Source organism: Cygnus atratus, chromosome Z (genome assembly GCF_013377495.2).
Source record: "Cygnus atratus isolate AKBS03 ecotype Queensland, Australia chromosome Z, CAtr_DNAZoo_HiC_assembly, whole genome shotgun sequence".
In the NCBI taxonomy this organism is placed as follows: domain Eukaryota; kingdom Metazoa; phylum Chordata; class Aves; order Anseriformes; family Anatidae; genus Cygnus; species Cygnus atratus.
The window spans coordinates 81812968-81832327 of NC_066396.1; the positions used below are offsets into that span (position 1 = coordinate 81812968).

At 34.7% G+C, this 19360-nt stretch overlaps 1 long non-coding RNA gene across 1 annotated transcript; it reads right to left on the minus strand.

Moving 5' to 3' along the window:
- Positions 1-271: 271 nt before the first annotated feature.
- LOC126913656 (uncharacterized) lies at positions 272-9148 on the minus strand. The gene is made up of 3 exons (XR_007709317.1): positions 9133-9148; positions 466-544; positions 272-320 (listed from the first exon to the last, which is right to left on the minus strand). It is a non-coding gene; the product is annotated as an uncharacterized LOC126913656 (long non-coding RNA).
- Between the last annotated feature and the right edge of the window lie 10212 nt (positions 9149-19360).

The window sequence follows — 19360 nt, forward strand, 5'->3', positions numbered from 1 at the left end:
TTTCTTTGAGCATGAGCCTAGGAACTCTTACACAAGCGTTGAGGTAAGTAATTGTTACCTCTTGCAAATGAGGCTTACTACATTTAAAGCAGAATCAGATAAGATTAATTCTGCACTAAATATTCACAAACCTCAGATCTCTAAGTATGTCAAATCTGATCACAAAACACATTATCTTTAGAATAATATCTCATCAGTAGATTTATTCTTTGTTGGCTGTAAGAGTTGTGTAGATTTCCAAGAGTTCACATATTTCAAGGTTAACTTGTGGTCACGCTGTTTCTTTTTAGGTGAATAAGATGTAGTATATATAACTCAATCTGTTTGGAAAAAAAAAGTGAGATTACTGCTCCTTTATTTTTTTTCTGCTTTTTTTTTTTCTTTTTTTTTTATCAACACAATTGTTTCTGCTCATTGGTGTCTCCCTCCCACTCTTTTAGCAGCTGCTTTACTGTGACAACTTACCTCCAGCAAAGTGGGAAGATGAGCAGCTGCTTGCAGAACCAAAGCCAATCTTCTGCCTGGGATCAGTTGGCAAGAGTTTCTGTGAAAGAAGCGAGGATGCAGTAAATGATATGTGCTGAATTAATTGTATCTACTACCATCCTGTCTCCAAACTTGCCGGGAAATGTATCTATCCATTTGTGCACCAGCAACAACAAAAAATGATTCCCTAATTATCTTTGAAGGTTAAAAAGACTTAATAAATCAGATCTGTCTATTCACAGGAACTATAGCGGATCTGATGAGTTTTTAAAAAAAAAAAATCAAATTGCATTTATTTCTTTTCAAATTGCTTTCAATCAATTTTTTCAGTGAGGATGTATGTCTGTGTGCGATTTCTTGGCGTGAAGGAAGTACTTTATTTACTTATATATTGTTATGGTGTTTTGGAGGTTGAGTCATCTGGTGATTCACTCTATTTACTCAGCTGCATAAATAATATTGCAAATACTGACAGAGGACTAAGCTGTCATCCTATAACATTTGTTCCTTTAGACTACGAGGCATGGCAAGGTTGATTCAAGTACCTTACTTTCTATGACTCTAATGGTTTGTATTGCTTCCACCCACAAAGTAGGAATGTAAAGATCCTCTTCCATGATACTCTTGCATTTGGTCTGAACTTAAATACTGTGTTTGACAAAATATATATATATATATATATATATATAGTATGCGCTATTGTATGAAGGGTTACTATGAAGGATCAAGGCTTTAGATGGGACTTAGATACACACAAAGTTCAATGTCTTCTTTTTGAAAATAACATTGAACTTCCTAGAATAACACTTAAAGGGAGTATGGGGGAAGATAAGGGTCACCTGGGGAAAGGTGGTCAAATTGAGAATCGTGGAAGAGATTTTCTAGCAGATGAAAGGAAAACCTATTTGCTTTGTGAGGAATGATAATAAGAATGATATCTATCCAGACACAGACATTGTTTTACTGTTATTGTTGCCCTTTCTCATTCAGAAATTTGGTATCTGATTAACATGTGAAAATGTCATTTGTTATGTACTCCTGAGGTACGACGTTTTGCATTTGATGGTTCAGGAGATTCTTCTTGATAGCGTTTTCCTCATTTTATCTCCCATTTCCATCCAAAGGGTTGGGATGGATCAGTAGAAGAAAATTATGTCATCAGAGTAAGGACAGATAAGTAGAATGTGAATATTTGACACTTTTAATATGACTAGAAAATCAACGATTCTAAACCTGAGAGCACAGAAACTGTGAAGAAATACTTATTTGACTTCTAGCTTAATGTGGATTGAATTCTTTACCAGCCCAAGTCCTGGGGCCATCCCTGTCTTACTGTTATGGGATTTTTTGATTCTTACTACTGCATGATAGATAAAATGTCTTTTTTCCTATGATCTTAACCTGCAGAAGCAGGGTGTTTAAGCTTCCATCACACCTATTGTATGAAAGAGCAGGGCAGTAATTTATCCTCAAAGATTTGGTGAGAGATTAAGCAGTGGAGAGCTATTAGATCACCAACACAAAATCTTGAGTTACATTGAAATAAATGTGAAGAGCCTGGAGCTTGTTACAGCAAGACAAGGAGTAAATCACATGGAGAATGTGTTTTGTTTGCTTGTTTGTTTGTCCATCCTGTCATGTCCCGTGTCTCCCTCGCCAAATCCCAAAAAACATAGGGGGTGTGAAATGCATATTCATCATTGGCATTCCAGGTTTGTATTCTGTCACCTCAGGAGGTCAGAAAGTGTTTTGCCAACTGTTGGAGGAAACTTCTATCTATCCCTCTGACTTGTGCTTGGTAACAGGAGAAGGGGATGGTCTGGAGGCCAGGCAGAGCAGCTGCTACAGCAGCAGCTGGCAGCAGTCAGGATGGGTAATTTACATGTTCAACCATTCAAAATCAGCTGAAAATTATTTAGCTGAATTCAGATTGTCAAATAATGTTAGTGTTTGCATTGCTCAGCATTTTCTTTTCATTCCTTTCCTTACCATCTAGCTGCAAAATATCCTGTGGGTTAGAGGATGGCACTTGGAAAACTGGGTTTCAAAAACAACAACAAAAAGGGCTGTCTTTTTAATGCTGTACTATAAGTCATTTTTCACTAAGGAATTTGAAATTAGTTTTCAAGGTGGGGTGTATTCTAGCATTCCTTCAATGATTCTGGCAGAGATGCATGGACAAGATAAATATCTCAAGACAAAAATATTTTGTAATTCTAAAGTTTTAGAAAAGAAGAAGGAAGTTTGGAATTCATTTAATCACACTGGCAATTTCCTCAAAATTATATTTTTTGTTTCATTGTCAATCATACTGTTATCTTTGTATCTGCATGTGATATAATCCTTTCAAAAGGAACGTAATGTAGAAGTACCACGTTGTTTTTAAGTCTTCATGACTGTTGGCCTTGAGACTGGGTAGGCATGCCACTTTCCACTGTGTGACGACTATTCTTGACGTTCTTGACTATTCTTGACAGTGGAACGAGTTGTCACCCAATGTTAATGCCTCTCATGTTCTCTTCATTATACATACTCGTTTTCATGACAAAGAGTGTAAAAGGAACAGAATATGGTGCAAAATTAATATGTTCTCCTGACAATTTGGAAACAGTATTCCATGATCTTACAGTGAAGGCACAGCTGGGGACTTTGACAACTGCAAGTGCACAGCTGCTTCTTCTACAAAGTTCAAAAGATTTTCCATGTAATTTTGTTCGTATGTAAGCATGCGTATGTATGAGAGTATGTGAGAGTGTCTATGAGCAGCCTGCATAAAGTAACCAGGATAATATTGTAAGCTTAAATTACATTTGATTTTAAACCAAAACTAGATTTCTCTTCTAGGTTTTAAAGGTTTTGGCTTGTAAAAACTTGTGCATATCTGAGAGAAGAGGTAAGATCAAACAATATATAGATAAATAGATAATTTCTGAAATTTGCATTTAATATTCTATTGATTTATATTTTTATTATCAATATCTTCTTCCTCCATGGACACCTGATATTGATATTGTTAATATATTTTTATTTAGCTTTTAAGCTCCCAAGAACGGTCTTGATTTGATGGCTAACATATTAAACTATACCATCTCCTCTGAGTCCTCAAATTCTAACAGTACTTCCCTGCACAAAAATGTATATGGGAGAAAGCCAAGAATAAAAGAAATTGTACAGTATTGTACTTACCCTTTGGAGATAAATAATCTGCCTTGCAGATACACTTCTGATTTGTAACTCTTGCCCTGGCATGTATCAGTGAATAAATTACTCAAAAAAAAAAATCACTAGAGTTACTGTGAAAAAATATTCTGTCATTATGTTTGTGTTTCAGAAAATTCCTGGTCTTTATCCCTCTGGGGAAAAAAAAAAAATCCATAGCAGTCTCAGGTTTTCATTTTCACATCTGAGATCTGCTGGTAGAAGTTCTCTTGCTCTAGGCAGAAATTTAAGGATTGACTGGGGGGGGATTGTCTTTTTTCATACCCTTACATCTCTTCTGTTGCAAATCAGCAAGTCTAGCTAATCTAGAACAGCTGAATGAATGCTTGCAGTCAGTTGTGCTTGGGATTTCCCCAGAAGAGCCTGCTGTATGTATTTTTAAGGGTGATTCTATGGCTGAATTTATAGATAATGCCAACCACCCCAAAATACTGCTGGAAAAACAAACATATGTTCTGCAATTTAAGGAATGATCATTTAGGGTGCTTGAGAAAATGTAGATGATCACAGTCCTCAGAAGACTGCTGATATTGCCTGTTTTTCTAGAGAAACTGAACAAGACAGAATTCTAGAATGTAAACTCTTGTTTTATAATTATGGAAAATTATCAGCTTGAGAGAAGAGCATATTTCAACGTGTATACAGTCAGATAGGAAAATGAAATACAGCTTTAACAGGAGTAGATGGGAAAAAACTGAAGAATTGAAATCCAGTTTTATAAGAAATGAAGTTATTCTGCTACTATAAAGGACTGTGCTTTAATTTCTTTGTGTTACCTAATGCTGTGACACATGATGATGGCCTTAGAGTACTGGAAAAATAGCACATTCGTAATGTCAGAGGGAAAAGAGTAGGTTCTGTTATGCTCAGGAGAATAGTGGAATGGTGTTCCTGCTTCCCAAATACTCAGAATCTTTTCCTCTAAAGAAAGAAAATGAGTCAGAAGAATTCATTCTGTATATATAGAGTAACATGAAAAAAGTGTATGGGGTGTATTAGGACTTTGCAGGACATTTTCAAGGGAATGTTTAGATGAAAGCATAAGGGAAAGTATTTCTAGTTTAGACCAATATTCAGCTTTGACACAAGAATTTTCTGGGCTATGTACAGTCAGTAGTAATCACACGCTCCTTTTTTTAAAAGATATTCAGCCGATCTGTTGCAGTGTGTTTGGGTGTCCTAGTTTATCCCCTCCTCCAGCAAAAGGTGAATTTGTTAAATAGTAAAGAAATAAACAACACACATTTTGAAGTACCTCAGAGCCCAATGAAGACAACACAAAATGTTCTCTTTGTGGCTTGAAAGGACAAGGAGTAGATCAAAGGTGGGTTTTTTTTGGCATAGAATTGAAGGGAAAGAGGATAGCTGGCTTAGAGTTTATAATCAATATAACAGCTGATTCAAAATGCCACAGTAGACTTCAGATGATGATACCTTCAGAAAATGAAAGCCAAGGAGAAAAATAGCAAGAAAAGATAAGGAACCGTGACACAAAGTGATAGCTCTGAAGAGAGGAGTGTTACACAATGGCCTTATACAACTTGGAGAATAAAAAGTGAAGATGAGTTATAGTACTATAGCACATTACAAAATACATCTGCAGTGTATTTAGTAAATCAGAAAAACACAGGAAGATTATTTTAAGAGTCTAATAAAAAGATATACTTTGATTTTGCAAACACTATTCTGAAGCTTTTCTAGCAGCACTTGGATTTATGGTTAGTGGCGGGCAGAGACAGAGGTGTGCGTGTGTTTGGTTTTCTGTTATCCTTTTATTTATTTTAATAGTCTAATCATTGCCTTGGACTTCCTGAGTGAATGTGTTACCACAGAAATGTAATATATGTGCTCCTTATGGTTTCATGCATTATATGTGTGGGTTGTGGTTGTTGCTTGAGTTCCCATGATTATTTAGTGAGGAAGTTGTGTATAATTCCTGGCAGCAGGGTAGTTTATCCATTATGTTAAAGAACAGCTCATATTTCAAAATACTTTCTAAGATCATTTCAAAAATAAAAACCAAATGACAAGGTTATCAGCTCATTACCAATTGGCCAGCAAATGTAAAAACACTAAAAATAGCCACAGGAAGCAATAATTTCAATGACAAATTATAGAACTGTTTACTTAATGTGCTAAGTAATATATTTTTGATCAAAGATAAACAGTTTTAAAAGTTAAATTTGTTTTGTTGCAGAGGAAAAAGGAAATTGCTATTCCCTGCAGGCTGATTTACCTTGTAAAGCAATCTGTCTTCAAAACCAGAATGAAAGAGAGCCAAAATAATAAAATAATAAAATAAATATTTTTTTATTATTTTTTTAAAATCTCTGAATTACATGACAAGGCCCTTGAGATGCTGCTAGTTGCTCTCTGCTGTTGAGGACCACAGTTGTCTGATATTGTGAATTGCATTGAACATTTTCCTTTTTTTTTTTTTTTTAACATATTATGAAGCAGTTTAGATTTATGCATGTTAGGTGGTTACAGTTTAAACACACAATACCGTCCATTCACTGAAGCTTCATTTCAATTAAAGGTATGTCTTAAAATCTTCATCCAGTCTTGAGCTTGTGCCTGAGCTCCTTTCTGAATGGCCACAGATAGGTATTAGCAAGCATAAAGAATAAATCTGTCTTCACTGAAGTCTTCATTATTTTTTTCCTAGCAATTCCAATTCCAACTGAATTTGAAACTCCAGAAACAAGCTAGCAGTTACGTTTCACTAGAGACAGAAAGATAATTGCCATTCCCATTTTAATACTGGGGGAAGATTTGGTTGTGCTATTTGGATGCATGGCACAGATCTTGCAGAAAGGGGAGAGGAAAGACAAAGGTGGCTTTGTTCCTTCTTTGGTCTCAACCTTCTTATTTCTTGAGTTTTCTGAAGAACAAACCCATTGCACAAAATTTGTGTACCACATATATATGAAGGTCCTATCATAATATCCACTCAACCTGTTGAAGGTCCTATCATAATATCCTTCCCTTATCCACTCAACCCGTTCTGTGGGAAATAAACTTCACAGGATGTGTGTTGGAAGTATTTTTATAGATGCTTTTCACTCCAGCTGTGTTGAGTGGCGGTGCTATGTCACATGGGAAGGACTCTTAGGGCTTCTTTTCAGTTTTCTCCTTTTGAAACACAACATTTAAAGAACTTTTACTTTCCCAAACTACAAACCTGGTGAATGAAAAATATTCTCATATAAGGACTATTGACTATCAAAATATAGCATAGGGAGTTCAAGATTTTTGAAAGCACGTGACAGGGTATATATGTGCATTATAGCTATAGTGAATGCCCAGACTGAAAAAATGAGAAGGTTCTGTAAAACAAAATTAATCCTTGTGAGGCACTGGTTTCTTCAACAGTCCAGGGAAAAGTTGGATTTTTAGTTTAGGCTGAGGTCATACAGTATAGCAGCAAAGAAGAAAAGTATTCTGTTTTCTTAATTTTGAAAACGATGTCATTATGCCTTGGGAAGTATTACGGTATTTTAGTAAGAAACTGCAATGCTTATTAGTCTGCCTATTATATCTGAAACACGTGTATTTGTTGAACTACCAGTAGCTGAGATAAAAGAAATTTGAAAGTGAAATCATTACAAACTTGAGTCAGTGCCTTTTTCAAACCAGAAGCTTACGATATTACCCTTAATGAGCTGATGCCCCAAACTCTGAAAGTGGATTCATATTTTCTAACCTCTTTTGAACTTCTTATTAGAAATTACTTTATAATCTGAATTTATGAAGAGATAATATTTTCTGTTTTCTGACTTACTTCTTCTAAAAAAAAAGGTGTGTGTGTGTGTGTGTGTGAAGGTTGCTACCCAGTTCATGAATCAAACTGCACTTCTCAAAGTAGAATACAGATCTTTTCACAGAGGAGAAAGTAAGCTGAGGTATATTTACATTGATACGAACAGACCAATAGTTTTATGGACAAATAAATTTAAATTAAAATCTGTTGATCGTTAAGTGTCATAAGTGTATGCATCCTCAAATTGCTGAACTTTGAAATGAACTAGGAAGTTGTTTATTTCAAAACAGCAATTGAAAATGAAAAGTTGGATGCCTGCATATCATATAAACTAACCCTGGAAAGAGTGTAGATGAAAGACCTCTTAAGGCAAAGCAGTTCATATGCATGTAGCAGATTTAAGGTATTGAGCCTAGATAAGTCAAGGCCAAAAGTGGAAGGAATTCACATAGAAATTGATTATATTTACATAGTTTCAAGTTTTCTTCCAAACAAATTGAGCTAGACATTTTAGAAAGGAGATTGTTATTGGTTTAATTATGAATTAATAGATTTTTTATTTATTTTTATTTTTTATTATGAACCAATTGATTGCACATGTGTATGTAATGAACAGAAATATGTGGCAGGCAAATGATTTCGTTTTAGAACCAGAATAGGAGGAAAGCATCACTCTTAATTAGGGTATTCAAAAGTGATATGTAGTGCTGTAGGAAAAGTACCAGATCACAAGAAATGAAAACATTTATGTTTTAATAGTTTCCTTTTGGTGACCTTAACTATGCTAACTTGTATTTGATGAAGTATGACAGGTACTGTCAAGTTAAATGGTCAACATACTCATAATTTAAAGAATAACATTTGTCCAGCAAAGATCTTGGATGTGTTCAAGAAATAAACTTCTTCATGTAAGCCTTATAGCTTTTGTGTAAGTATTACCTATTAGTCCTTAAGTAAGCGATTGTACTGGACTAAGGGCTAGGATGAAATAGGGATAATTCCAGCATAAGTATTTTTCAGCTTGTTCTGAACAGATATTTTTATGTGTATAAATACTTCAGAATGTAAGTCTGTATTTTTTAATTACTGTTATTTATTTCTGGGGAAAAAAAAAAAAAAAGGTGGTACCTAATCCTTGCAGCAGACTGTCTTTTTGTCCTGGGTAGAAACCTGAACAGCAGAAAGACACACAAATAGTAGTTGACAGATGTCATTTTACAAAAATACATACTTTATCACCACAGTACTGAAACAATCACATTTCATTCATAGGTTCAATAGAAAGTAGACAAGACTCTGGAAGGCCTATGTTGTTGGGAATCATCTCTTTAGGGCTTTTAATCTGACATTCTCAATGAAAAGGATTTATTTTTCTTTTTAATGAGGAAAATTCTAGCTGTTCTTTGTAAACACAGAATACCCACCTTAAAAAAATATATATATAATCCAAAACAAAAAACAAAGTTTGTCTTTGGAGATGAGTGAGATATGGAAGGTCTGTGCTAGCATAAGACTGTGTAATACATGTCATTTATAGACATGAGTCTATACAAGTGGACTTCATCTTATCAAGCTTTAGCTAAAAGCAAGGCATTTAGTTGATGATCTCAGTTCCTGAGTGAAAAGCGGAGAAAAGTCAGGCCTCAAAGACCTAAAGTACTTACCCCACGTGTCTAGAGGTGCCCATTTCTTCATTAGCTGTGAAGCTGAAACAAGGAATTTAGATTAAATACAGGCAAAATGAATCCTATTGCAGGTCAGACTCATTTGTTTGGATTACTGATGAAATTTCATTTTTCACTTTGTATTTACTTCTGTATTTAGAAGATGTGGCACACTTTCCTAAAAATATTTTGCTTGTTAGGATAGAATGAATGACTCAACTTTAAAATTTGGCAGACTACAATCAAAATTTTTATTTTGACATGTATGTCCACATTGACAGACTCAGGTAGTCGCTCAAAGCCTCCTCAAATTTAGATAACATTTGACAGAAATCTCAGTAACATCACAAACAGACTTTTCATAAGTTTAGAAAAAGAGTTTCCTGTTTATATATTTATATATGTAGGAAGAGGTGTTTGTTTTTTGTTTTTTTGTTTTTGTTTTGGTTTTGGTTTGGGTTTTTTTGGTGGTGACACCTGTCTGTTTTTGTCAAGGCAAATCAAGAATGAAGCATAAAGACTTAAAAACTTACAGTCTGCTTTCCCATCTTCCTACAAAATACACTTAACAAACCACACATGTGAAATTAAATAATATCTTCCCATGACTGATATAACCCAAAGCCTGTTCGTTTCTCATCTACACTGACATCTGTAATGTTTGTAGGAATATGATAAATACTGTACTCTGGTGTTTAACATGCTGCCTATATTTCCTGTTCTAAATAGAGTTACTAAGGTATCCCCACTGGTAATTTTCAGTAAGTACTGTCTTCTCAATAATGTGTACCATATAATAACAAATGTTTTTACTAATGAAAAAATTATCCAAGCTCTGTTCCCATCTAACTGCAACATTGGATTAATTAAATTTGCTTATTGTTTCTCTCACACGGCAGTTCCTGTTATGTTTTAAGACAATCTTTGGCCAATATTGCTTATGTAGTTTAATGTTTATATCCAGTTGTAACCCAAGTGTTTTCTGGGTGGAAAATACTTTTTTTATTTCATTTAAGTGGCTTTGATTTTATTAAACTTGTTCTTTCTGAAGGAATCCAGAATTACAGATGTTCTTCAGTTATTGCACTCACTTTGCTGCTGCTGTCTTTGTCATGGGTTTTTCTCCAAAGAGTGATACCTGCTAGGAAGATCACATGAGAGGAGGGATACTTTTGCAATGCCTTTTTTTTTTTTTCTTTTTTTCTTTAACTCTGCTCCTAAATGAGAACCAAAGATGAAATGGTTCATGTCTTCCTTCTATTTGAAGGTTTGCAATAAACTATAAAAACAGGAACATTTACTACCACAGCGTTAGAGCCTGACTTTTTTTTTTTTTTCCCATAATATCTTGTGTGAGGAAATGTAGCCAGATACTAATAGTAGGTTTTTCTAACCAATAATTGGTGTTGGTAATAAGGGCTGAGCTGATAGCCAGCTGTGCTACTGCCCTCAGTCCTGCAGTGAGGAAGGGGTAAGGAGTCTGCAAATGATTACCAACTTCAAGAATTTCTGGCAGCCATGGTTTCATTAAAAAAAAATTAGTAAAATACCTTTTTACTTTCAGAAATATTTCCAATGTTTGAAAAAGCGGATCTATATGAAAAGTTTAGAAAAGAACTGCTGAGAACTGCACAAATCAAGGGTACTGCCCAGTTGGGCTGCCAGCCTACATTGTAGACTTCATCTTTAGTAAAAACTCTTCTCCACCCAATTAAAGAAAAAAAGGTTGAGGAGCCTGCAGGCCTTTCCAGTATGTTTGGTGTGACTTTCAGCCCCCCATTTTACCCTCTTTATATGGCTCTCCTTTATATCACACTCTCTGATATGTTGGTGGCACCTAGTAATGCTGTTGTGGGTCAGACTGGGTTAGCACTTTTGCTACAGACTTTACTCCCTGGTGATATGTAAGTCAGCCATAGAACTTAATCACAAATTACATGCATAAATTCATTACATGCATATGTTACATACAGACCATTTTCCACCTTTTTCCCACCTTTTTCTGTAATTATCTTCCAGGTATGGCACAACTGGAAGTTGGGATGGTTGGACCATCTTGGAGATCTTTTCCAACCCTAATGATTCTATGATTCATTCATTCTCAATAATCATGGGACTCTCGATTTTCACATCAGTATTGGTGAATAAGCAAAACATAAGGAGGTCTACCCATGTAGTCTACCCATGTACAGTCATTAACTAGAAGACATTTAGTTTTCCTGTCACTGACTTTTTCAAGAAATTACACTTTCTCCTTTTGGATAGAGCAACTAAGACAAGTGGAATTTTGGGAAGTTCTCTGAGATCCTTGAAGATAAGCCACTGGTTTGAAGTATACTTTGTATTTATTTATTAGGAAATGTTTCTGATAAGCTATTACTGTGTGTACGGGAAATAATGGATTTTTTCTTCCTGACTGTTCATTACACAATGAGAGAAGCTATTACACCCTATTAGGAAAACAGATGACATTTTATATCTGTCTAGATTAAATGTCTACTTAACCTGTTATTTGTTGCTGAGTAGGGGACCTTAAGTACGGACTACCCCAAGGGTGCTTTCTGCAATAAAAATCTAGTCCTCTCTTTTGTGGCTATGGAGGTATCTTGGACACTAAAAACTGGTGCAAGTCAATAGTGGAATAAAAAGCTGAATGTGATGTTACTGTCCTTCAAATCCTACGGATTTTAGGAGAGAGGAAGGACCAGGGAATGCACAGGTCATGGCTGAAATGAAATCTGAAATTCATCTGCCTTCCAAAACAAAGACAGATGAGTACAAAGAGTCCAACAGTATTTCAGCCTTTCAGTTAAAGCATTGTGGTTTTTGTTGTTGTTGTTTGTTTGTTGTAGTTGTTCATTTGTTTATTTTGTCTGTTTGGTTGGTTGGTTGGTTTGGTTGTTTGTTTGGTTGATTTTTTTTACACCAATCTCTTGATTTGTTTGCCTAGAGCCTTTTTCCCAGTTCTAGGTTTACAATCTGGCCAGCCATGCAGTGACAGATTTCCTTTAAACAGCAGTTTTCAAGATGTAGTCAAAACGATTTTTGGGAAAAAGCCTTTATTACTGGAGGGTAAGGGTAACCACCATATTTGGATTGGGAAGCTAAAGAGTTTTGTTGTTGTTGTTTTTTGTTTGTTTGTTTTTGTTTTTCTAGAACAAAGACAGAAAGAATTTACACATGCAGTATATATATATGCATATCTATATCTATATATAAAAATACTGGGGAATTAAGGATAATTGAACAACTGATTTTTGCTAGAGATAGAGAAACTCCCTTGATGGAGAATCAGATATTAAACTGGTTCCACTACTTAGCTTAAAAGCCTGGAAACATTAAAAATAAGAATGTGAAAATAATGAAAACATTGAAAATTTATAAGAGGAGTCTGCTAACATTATTTATAGCATGTACTTTGATAATAATTTCTCCGAGCCACATCTTCAACCTGAAAGAGCATTGCAGAGAAAGGCTACACCTGGGAAAAGAATGATAGAAACATTATTTTAAAGGGCCTTTACATAAACTTTGATGTTACTGGAAACAGAAGTAATGAACAGCAGCTCACAAACGCAGCAATGAACTAAAATTAGAATGAGAAATTACAGTCAGACCAAAGCATCCAAAACCTAAATCTATAAAGTACTTTTTACAATGTATAAAAATAACAATTTTGTTCGATATTATTAAAGTGGGACAATATTTTTATTTGGAATAATTTTTATTTTTTTTTCCCCCTAAAAGCTACAGCCCCTACACATGATATATTTCAGGAAAAAAAAATGGAAAAGGAAGGCTTGCACTGTTCTCTCTAGATCTGTAAGTGAGGAAAAGAGTAAAAAAAAATACACCAAATGGATACCAAAATGAGGGTGTAAACAGATCATATATTTTACCCATTTTGTATGCTTTTTGTTTTTGTTTTAGAAATTTTGAATATTTGAAAATAATTCTTTTCGCAATTAACAAATTAGCAGTTTATCTGGATGGAAAAAAAAATCTTCAAGTTACTGGGTTACAAAGTGAATTGTTCTGCAGCTGCAAAATCAAGTGCCTTAGCTGAGTTAATGCTTTTCATTTCTTTTGCATGTGTCAGCATTAATGGAAGCAGGCTTCTATAAAGCCTTGCATGTGAAGATGGTGCTGAGCAGACTAGATTCAGTTCTGTTGAATGCTTTTTGCATTTTTTTTAGGAATAATGCACAAAGGGAGACTTCAAATCAGGCTGAACTTCAAGCAAAAGTTAATGCTATTCTCTTTTGGGTTCAACCACCCACTTTGCTTAAGGTCACTAGTTGAGGCTAATGCTGCACAGAGGGGCTGCAGCAAACTTGGCATCTCCTTGATTAGGCTCCCTGCTGATCTAATACACATACCAGCTCACTTGCCAAGTCAAATAACACATTTAGTGAATTGGAAATAAGATTTAAGTGAGCCAGCACAATGCGGCTTGCCCTCTCATCTTTTTACCGAATCCTTCTCTTTGTATGCTGGGCTGTGAAAACTGCTCTTGTTAGAGGACTTAATCTTCATTTTTTCCTGTAGATTATTTGGAAACAGGTCAATTGAATGTTGGAGCTGCTAACTCCTCCTACCAAAGAAAGAAACTGCTTGTGGCATACTGATTGCATCATTTAAGTGAAAGGCTGTTATTAAAAAGAAAATACTATAGTATAAGGATCTCTTAAGGAAAAACATCTAGTATTAAATGCAACCCATTTTTAAATAATGTGTTTATTCCTTTGTCTTCAAGCTTTTTTCTTGAGAGTGCTTTGCATTAACGGCTGGTGAGTAGTAATTGATGGGTTTGATCACATCAGTACATATATTCATCTCTTGTGGCTGTACTACAGTAGTTAATTCTTAAATACCGTAAAATACAATAGAGTGACATTTCTATAGGACATTCCTATAATGCCTTTCATAAAAGCAAAGTAAATCACATCACATGATGTTTGACTTTGAACTACTCTGTATTTTAATGAAGAAAAAAAAAAAACAGGACTAAAGTTAAGCCTTCATGTTTTGTTCTTAATTTGTTTTTATTGTTTTTAGAAAAAGAGGGGTCACTATATGTAGTATAATTCAAAATTTAGCATAGATATCTCATAGACTTTTATGCCACTTATGCTGCAATAATCTGTAACTGTCCAATATCTCACTGTTAGGTGTTCAGGGTTATGATGTGTATTGACTTTTTATGATCTTCTTATCTGTTCTAGTTATACAGATTTATGTGCATCTCTTCCTTGTCTAACTCCTGAAATAAGAGTTTGCTTTCTGAGCTGCTCTTGTTATTTTCCTCTCTTTTTTTTTTTTTTGAGCAAATATGAAAGTACTACAATACAGAGTATAAAATGGAGAAAAATGACATTTATAACTTCTCAGAAAAGACAAGAGATTTTAAGTACTACCTTAAAAAGTAAAAATTTATCTGTATGACCTACAGCAGCAAGTTTATTTTTTTTTTTTTTTTCCAGAGCCATGACTGTTGCTGTTGACTTCTAATCAATTCACCTACTACACTTGAGGATTTTATGGTATTGGCAAAACATCTCGGCAGATTTTTTGTGACCGTCAATGTACTTTGAGTTGAGATTTTAAAAGCCAAAAAGTTGTTGAGTCTGTAGCAGAGGTTTGTTTGGAGTTCAAGCATGCAGAATTTGTCTCATTCAAGTGAGGTAGCAGATCTGCTCTCAGATCCTCCTATGTTTTTGCAAAGTACTGGTAACGCAGAAGCCCTTCCTTGCCATTGTCCATGCAGAGGAGAAGGTGGTTACTGGTATGGGATCCACAGAGAATTGGAGCAGCAAATAAAACCATCTTCCTTATGGAAACTCAGCTTTAGATTAACTGACAAAAAGGAAAGGATAGGAAAAATAACAATTTCTCTGTTGCTTTCAGAATCACTCACAAACGAGAGTAATATTTCCATCTAAGACATTATTTTTCACATTTGTATTAGTCTGTCCAACCTGAACAAGAAAAGAGGCAAATTGTGTGTCTCAGGTCTCATACTAAATACTTTAGAAGTTTCTGTTAAATATTGTAGTATTTTCTAAGATCAGACTTGGGGGGGGGGGGGGGGGGGGGGGGGCGGGAAATAGTGTTTTGTGAGTAGCTAAACATTTAATTAGAAAGATCTATCCTTCATTATTTGAGAACAGAGCTTGAAGTATATTTGAAAACAATTCTGCAGTCAGAGAGACATATCCTGTTTCCAGTAAGAAAATCTTCCAGCAGGAACTCAAGACATTTTGCATCTGAAAAAATGAGGATGCACCTGCTCAGCAAAAGAGCGGTAGAAAGGGCAGCCAAATCCTATGAAGACTGTATGTGCAAGAGCAGAACCTACTGAGGAAAAATAAGATTTCCTTGCATTTATTCCTTCTGAAAAAATAGTTGTCCCAGTGTCCCAGGCACAGACACAAAAAGAAAAGATGACGTTATCTGGTCACAGGAGAGTCTGCCCTCTACAAATACATGTGCAGGTCTTAAGATCTCTGTAGTATTGTGTGTACAGTTTGGAAAATAGAAAAGGAAGGAGAAAGTGGTTTTCAGGAAGAAAGCTATTCTGGAGCTGTTTTCCAGATGTTTTTGTAATGCTGAGCAAGTCACTGTTAACTGTGACTCCTCCAATGTCACTGAGTTTTCTCCTCTCCTAATGAGCACAGGTGGAAGCTGTGGATTGAATGCATATATTGTATCACCTTTCTGACTGCCTTTGTAGAAACATGGAAGTACTTTCAGGAAGCAATCATGGGTATTTGTGAACCATTCAAATATTGTAACAGTGGGTGGAATTTCCATCGGAGTCTTAATTCTGTATTCAGTCTGGGGTTAGCACAGCTTGCAGTAGACCAGGATCACCAGTTCCCCTAGTATAATGATTTCTGGAATGTCCTTAACTTTTAGGTATTTAAGTTTCTGTTTTACATCATTTCCTATATTTTGTAAAATGCAAGTGTGTAAAACAACTCCCGCATTCAGGTAGGTGAATGCTTCAAATTAGCTTTAGTAAATATATTAAAGGAAAGGAAGTGTTAAAGTTCAAATTTTGCATTTTCCTTGCCTCTGTCTTGGCACGTTTTCAACCCATAAGTCTAGTCTTTCACTGATTCAAGAATCCACATAAATCTGTGCTTCCCTCTTTTTTCTTTTGATAGTTGTTAATATATTTTTGTACTCATCTATCTTGTTATATTACTCCATTATTTTTACTTAATTGCACTGTTATGAAGCCCAGTGTCATTAACATCTAACCCTTCACAGTAAAAGCAAAGTTGAAGGGTTTGCAAGGTACATGGAGGTGACTGACCCAAATGTTCAATCTAGTTTCCCAGAAACTCATGTCTTGTTTGTTCCTTAATGGCATGCCACAGCTAACTCGAATGTTAGGTGTTAGAGCAGTGAAGCATTTTCACCTCGCTGGAGTCTGTCAGCAGAGGAACATAAAAGCAGCACATTAACGCTTCTTCAGTTACAGAGTGTAATTTCTCTATGATGATGGCTTTCCTCTCCTTTTCTTGCAACAGTATAGAGCAACTCCTACCACATCAAGATTTTAATAACAGACAAATTTTGTTATTAATGGTCTTAAAAAGACCTACTACTTTTCAAATTCATTGAGCTACTCATCAAAGGATAGTATGTGAGGAGAGAGCAGCTGATGTCCAAGAAGCAGATGATGAGATGCAGGTGTAAAATAAAAAAGACATTGGTACTGGGAAATCATGACTTAGTATTTTTTTTGGATTTGGATCATTTCATTCCATCTGCCAAAATTCCCACAGTAGTTTTAGACTGGTGTTACTTCTTCTTCCCGAGTATACATCTATGTCGCGCATATATCTGCTGCAGACACTTACTTTCATAATTTCCACAGGGTTTCAGATACAGTAGTTAATGCAGATTCATATTGCCAGTAATGAAGACAATAATGCAGTACACGTTCAAAAGTAAAGCCTGTTGTAAAGGAAGTCATAAAATCGTTTCTCCTATTTTTTATTATTATTATTTACGTTTTTTATTATTATTATTATTATTTACTGCTTTTCCTTTTTCAAGTAGAGTTATTGAAAAAATATTTGTTTCCAAATGTCATGTGAAAATCTGGAATATCACAAAATGTTATATATTTCTAATATACAAAATATGTTAATTTAATGTTTCTTGTCCTTGACTGAAAAAGATTTATGTCCCTAACATGTTGAAATAGTTTTTAAGCAAGTTTATAAATTTAACTGTGGATTATCGAAATTAGTACTTTTATGAGGATTCAAGAGAAAAAAAATAATACCTATTTCTGTTTGTCTTGAGTGCAAAACTTTCATTAACTCATAAAATGTACAACTTAGATTACAGAAATTCCTTGGTGAATTATTCATTAAACTACGCATATTTTAATATAACAAATACAGGTTTTATATCCACAATAGATCTATACATATATATTTAGATCAAAGTACAAAAACATAATTCTATATTAAATTGACACACAAATGATTTTTACAAGCTATCATTTTTCTCCAATAAGCACATGTTGCTACAACTTAGCAACCAATGATTTTCAAAATGAAGGAAATAAGTCTGAAACAGACTTAGACAGAAATTAGTCTGTCCTTCGGTCAAGCTTAAAAATTGCTGTATGGACAAAGTAGTTTTAACGTATTGTTCCACCTCACCAAGGTCAAAGAAAAGAGCAATAGATCATATAGTCTCAATACATTCATACCATCTTTGCTTTCTGAGATATGGATATCCAGTAGGAAAGTCAGTATAGTAGTTAGTGCATTATTACCCAAAATAAAAGTCATGCTTATTGAGTCATTACATTTAAATCAATAATCATGGGATGTTTCAAAGATGGTATAATTTGAATTCTTTTAGCTTTTTGACCTTCTAAGGGCTTTCAAGGTCATTCCACCTGACACAAAATAATACTACCTCATCCAGTAGAAAAAAGTGGTGCAGGGATGGCATTGCTAACTAGTCCTGAAGAACTTCTATAATAGGGTTATTTTTCCATTGCTGAAAAATCTCATCATATGTTTATAGAGTACACTTCCATCTCCTAGATATCAACTATTTAACTTTTTTTTTTTTTTCTGCAGTTTAGGGGAGTGCAAGTACATTTCACAAGCTAGGGATAATTTTGAAGGCTTATTCTGATCAACAGTTACTGAGATTTAGGTCCATAAGTCACTTTGATATATTTGAATGGTTTGACCTAAAAATTGTAATTGTTAAAATAAAATGTTTGATAATTTGAATAATCGTATGACCCAAATAGCTGGCTAAACATTGCACATGGAACAATTTGTGGCTCAAAAGGACGAAATTTGCTGTATTCGGAAGTAAAGCTCCCCTGTTTGTTCTTAGTGGAGCTAAGAACTCGTGGCTCATTTTTCTACTCTAGGTTCCACTGTTTCTATAGTACATTATAGTTACATAGGGGAAGACAAGATAGGTCTCTACAGAAAAGGTAGTCATATGTAGAACTTCCAGAATTGTTTCCTAGTGTGTAAGTACATAGTTCAAGTAACTTGAATTTTAAAAAAGATTGCACAAAAATGTTAAGCTTAAGATTGAGCTTCACTATAAATATTTCTTTTATGTTCAGCATAGAAATTCTTGTTTGAAGAAGTAAGTAAAATTCAACACAAATGTACAAAAGGGACAACACATTCTACTCCTGTGATAACTGATAATTTTTTCCTGTCTAAGAACCTTTTATTAAATTAAATTAACAATAGATCTATGTTGAAGATAGGGAAGATCTGCTTTTTGAAAATTTTCCCATACTCTAGGGCTATAATCACTAAATAAATAAATAAAAATAACCACCCCACCCACACGGAAATAACAGAAGATTCAGAAACAGCTCCACGAAACTCTAACTCCATAACACCTCTCCTGAATTCATTACGCTTTTCTGATATGAAAGGAATAGAATGACACTGCAACGGAAAATTTAAGATTCTAAACATAAGAAGAGGGTGGAACAGAAAGTGCAGGATTGTATCTTATTGTATTTACTTTCTGGTGTAGTGAATGAACTGTGTACTAGTCCTGTGTTTGCCTTTGACCTTCATATCTGAAATTGAAAATTCCATTAAAAATGAAAGTAAGCAAAAAAGACAGGAAAATATCTTTTGTGAGCTCACAATTCAGAACTTCTTCAAACTTAATATTTTTAAGTTTTTCCAATAATATTTCTAACAGT